The sequence below is a fragment of the Procambarus clarkii genome, chromosome 52, assembly GCF_040958095.1.
Source record: "Procambarus clarkii isolate CNS0578487 chromosome 52, FALCON_Pclarkii_2.0, whole genome shotgun sequence".
In the NCBI taxonomy this organism is placed as follows: domain Eukaryota; kingdom Metazoa; phylum Arthropoda; class Malacostraca; order Decapoda; family Cambaridae; genus Procambarus; species Procambarus clarkii.
In genome coordinates, this window is record NC_091201.1 from 14,551,769 (window position 1) to 14,556,810 (window position 5,042).

Below are 5,042 nucleotides of genomic sequence, written 5' to 3' on the forward strand. Positions count from 1 at the left end.
TTACCAGAGAGCCAGGAATAAATGCGTCAGGGTGAGAAGAAAGGCAGAAGGGCAATATGAAAACGACATAGCAAGCAAAGCTAAGACTCAACCTAAATTGCTGCACAGCCACATCAGGAGAAAGACAACAGTGAAGGAACAGGTAATGAAACCGAGGATAAGGACAGACAGATTCACTACAAACGACAAAGAAGTGTGCGAGGAACTCAATAAGAAATTACAGGAAGTCTTATATAGAGGAATTTGAGATTACCAGTGGGGATGTAAGGAGCTTTTGCTACAGTTGGATGTGACAAGGGCTATAGGCCCAGAAGCACACCCTCTCTATCACCCTGAAACACACGCTCTCCCCACCCTCAAAAAACCCTCTCTCCGCTCTGAAACACACCTTTTCCACAACCCTGAAACACACCCTCTCCCTACCGTGAAACACACATTTTTTACAACCCTGAAACACACCCTCTCCCCCACCTTTAAACACACCCTCTCTACCCGCCCTGAAACACACCCATCTCTCCCACCCTGAAACATACCAGTCGATTGACAGTTGAAAGGCGGGACCAAAGAGTCAAAGCTCAACCCCCCCAAACCACAATTAGGTGAGTACAATTAGGTGAGTACACCCTCTCCCCCACCCTGAAACACACCCTCTCTCCCACCCTGAAACACACCCTCTCCCCCACCCTGAAACACACCCTCTGACCCCACCCTGAAACACACCCTCTCCCCCACCCTGAAACACACCCTCTCCCCCACCCTGACACCAACTTACCCCACCCTGAAGCACACGCTATTCCCTTCTCCTCCATTATGAGGCACACCCTCTTCCCACTCTGAAACACACCCTATCCCCCACCCCTGAAACACACACTCTCACCTGCCCTGAAACACCCCCTCTCTCCTACTTTGAAACAGACACTCTCTCCACACCGTGAAGTACACCCTCTCCCCCACTCTGAAACACACCTCGATGTTTCTCGCTCTCGATATGGCCTCGATGGCGCAGTAGGCAGCGCGTGAGTCTCATAATCTCAAGGTCGTGAGTTCGATCCTCACTCGGGGCAAGTAATTTTTTAACTATCTACAAAATTCTCAGGGGAATTGACAGGGTGTACAAAGACAACCCATTTAGCACGGGTGGGACACGAACAAGGGGACACAGGTGGAAACTTAGTACTCAAGTGAGCCATAAAGACATTAGAAATAATTTTTTCAGTGTCAGAGTCGTTAACAAGTGGAATGCATTAGGCAGTGATGTGGTGCAGGCTGACTCCTTACACAGTTTCAAATGTAGATATTGTAGAGCCCAGTAGGCTCAGGAACCTGTACACCAGTTGATTGACAGTTGAGAGGCGGGACAAAAAGAGACAAAGCTCAACTCCCGCAAGCACAACTATGTGAGAAAAACTAGGTGAGTACACCCTGTCTCCCACCCCGAAACACTCCCTCTTCCTCGCCCTGAAACACATCCTCACCTCCAGTTTGAAACACACCCTCTCCCTGACGCTCTCAGGGGCACCTGATAGCTGAGTGAACAGCGCTTCGGATTCGAAGTCCTGAGGTTCCGGTTTCGATCCCCTGTGGAGACAAATGAGCAAAATGTTTCTTTCACCCTGATGTCCCTGTTACTTAGCAGTAAATAGGTACCTGGGAGTTAGACAGCTGCTACAGGCTGCTTCCTTGGGGTGTGTAACAAAAAGAAGGCTCAGGCTCAGTTCTTTCATTAGAACCGCCTCTCAACTGGTCGAGGACCGGGCCAAGGGAACGCTTAGTCCCATAATCATCTCAAGATAACCTCCCTACCCTGAATAAAACCTCTCCCCTACACTAAGACAAACCCTCTCCCTGAAACACACCCTTTTCCCCACCTGGAAACACACCCTTTCCCCCAATCTGAAACACACCCTCTCCTCACGCTGAAACACGTCCTCTTCCCCACCCTGAAACACACCCTCTCCCCCACCCTGAAACACACCCTCTCCCCATCCTGAGAAAAAAACCCTCCCCCACACGCAAATATGCCCTCTCCCCAACCCTGAAACACACCCTCTTCCTCAAATCGAAACACACCTTCTCCCTCACCCTCTCCTCCCCCCTGTAATGTATGCTCTCCCCGACTCAGAAACACACCCTGTCTCCACCCTATAACACACCTTTTCCCCCACCCTGAAACACACCCTCTCCCCCACCCTGTAACACACCCTCTCACCCACCCAGAAACACACCCTCTCACCCAGACTAGTACCCGAGCTGAGAGGTATGAGCTACGAGGAGAGACTACGGGAATTAAACCTCACTTCATTGGAAGACAGAAGAGTTACAGGGGACATGATCACCACATTTAAGATTCTCAAGGGAATCAACAGGGTAGATAAAGACAGGTTATTTAACACAAGGGGCACACGCACTAGGGGACACAGGTGGAAACTGAGTCCCCTAAATGAGCCACAGAGATATTAGAAAGAACTTTTTTAGTGTCAGAGTGGCTGACAAATGGAATGCATTAGGCAGTGATGTGGTGGAGGCTGACTCCATACACAGTTTCAAGTGTAGATGTGATAGAGCCCAACACGCTCAGGAACCTGTACACCTGTTGATTGACGGTTGAGAGGCGGGACCAAAGTTTCAGAGCTCAACCCCCACAAGCTCAATTAGGTGAGTACAATTAGGTGAGTACTCTGAAACACACCCTTTCCCCACCCTATAGCACACGCTCTCCCTTACCCTGAAACACACCTCCCCCCCCCTCCATCCTGAAACACACCCTCTCCTCCACCCTGAAACACACCCTCTCCTCCACCCTGAAACACACCCCTCTCCACCCTCTCCAATAGAAAGGAAGAGTCATCTGCAGTATGTGGAGGAATACAAAAAAGTATTCCTCCAGAGGGACAGGACGAAGGAGGAGAGGGCCAGGGCAGCAGAGGCAAGAAGGAAGCGCAGGGAGAGAGGAGCAAACCAGGAAATCACAGCCCCCACCACAACCGTCCCAGAGACAAGAGGGGAACCCACAACCAGCATTCCAGCAACACCAGAGGTAATGAAACCAACACTGCCACCTTCCTCTGCATAGAAACCCTCCCTACTCCTCACCTTACCTGCCCCCACTCAAATACTCAACCCACCCTCCCCCCCACCCAATTCTGATCCTATCACCCCTCCCCCATTCCCACTATGTCCCTCTCCCCCCTTTCCCCCTGTTCCTCCTCCCCCTTCATACCATACCCTCCCTATCCCTAAGTATCCTATGTACCCCCCCTTACCCCGTATCCTCCATGTCCCCCCTGCCTCCTTACCTTCTACCCTACCAGTCTTCCCTTCCCTTGAACCCCAACCCCCAACCTCAGAATCCACTGTGACTCTGTTAACCACCTCACAGATCTTCACACCTATTGAACAGCTTCCTCCATCAGCATAACACTCACCATGAAGGGGACAAAAGAATGAACTGAAGAAAGTGAGCTTCAAGGCAATGTACACTAACATAGATGGGATTTACAAATAAAACCAGCGTTGAATGTAATGAAACGCCATTTTCTGGGTGAGTCCCGGAGGCTCCCCGGAGCTATCCCAGGCTGATATGCTAATGTCAGACTTTGGCATCAGTCATGTGTATGGAGTTCTTAGGCCTACCGGGGACCATGGCCAGAACCGGGCCCCCTCAGAGAGGCAAGGGGAGCAATGGCCTATAGAAGCCCCCGTGTAGTTGGAAGCATTCTATGTCTGCCATCGACCGGAACAGGCACCCAGAAAGGTAAGCGCCCCAAAACAAACCCCTATTCTGGTTAAAATTGCTACCTAAAACCGAACTAGTGGATAGAACTCCCCAACCGAAAACAAGCAAACTAGTGTGACGTCACACACTGCCGCGCCGCTGTCTGCGCAGCTCCCCCCTCCCCGGGAGGGGGAAGGGGGAGCCCCAGACCCCCCGCGCCGGCTACCCACACCTCAGTTCTTGAGGCTGGATGTCAAAAACGCGAAAAACCGCCGACCGGAGGGAGGGAGGGATGCCGGGGAGCCTCCGGGACTCACCCAGAAAATGGCGTTTCATTACATTCAACGCTGGTTTTCTGGGGGGAGCCCCGTCGGCTCCCCGGAGCTAACTACCCACAGACAGAAAAAGAGGGACTTACCCGGGAGGCGGTTGTCGCTCACCCCTCAACTCGAAGCCGAGACAACTGGCTGCAACCGCCGACCCAAAGCAACACAGTCCCGACGAGGCCCAGGGACATTCACAAGGTAACGAACAGCCAGGACCCTGTTCGACCGCCAAAATCCCCGCGCCCGAATATCAGACCAAGACATATTCCCAAAGACGGCAGCAAGAGCCGCGAACGTACGAACGTCATGGGCACGGGGATAGACCGCAGGCTGGCTGGACCTAATACCCCCGCGGACGACCTGAGAGACCCGAACCCGCGAACAGGGAAGAAGGGAAACCGGATCAACCCACAGCACGTCCCCGGACAAAAAGCTGTGGCGCGCAAATAACGGCGAAGCGTCGCAACCGGACACAAAACATGATGCACCCCCGGCCTGACCAACCAAGCATCAACCACCCATGGACCCCTCCGGAACGCAGCAGTCTCATTCTTCGCCAGAAAAGAAGGAGACGGCTGCAAACGAACAAAACTATCACCACGACCAAAAGAGCAGAAACCCCTGCGCCGGAGGAGAGCATGAAGCTCCCCTACCCGACCCCCAGAGGCCAAAGCCAACAAGAAAAGTGCCTTGGAAAAACAATCCTGGACCGAAGGGGCCACAACGAAACGAGGAGATGAAAGGAAAGAGAGCACTCTGTCCAAAGACCAGTACGGCTCAGGCGACGCATGAGCAGGCCGGAGGTGAAACAATGCACGAGACAGCTTGCGAAACGGCGCAGACGTAACATCGATACCGAAAGCAAGCTGAAGCGGCTCCGCCAGCGCCGCACGATACGAAGCGACAGTGTTAGGCATAAGATGACGGTCCTGAAACAACCACGAGAGGAAGGACAAGACCACCCGAACAGACAAGGAGCTAAGACGACGAAGACGCAAAAA

General features: G+C 52.7%; 1 non-coding gene across 1 annotated transcript; it reads left to right on the forward strand.

Moving 5' to 3' along the window:
• Positions 1-991: 991 nt before the first annotated feature.
• On the forward strand, positions 992-1,064 carry TRNAM-CAU (transfer RNA methionine (anticodon CAU)). The gene has a single exon. It is a non-coding gene; the product is annotated as a tRNA-Met (tRNA).
• The last annotated feature ends 3,978 nt before the right edge of the window (positions 1,065-5,042 follow it).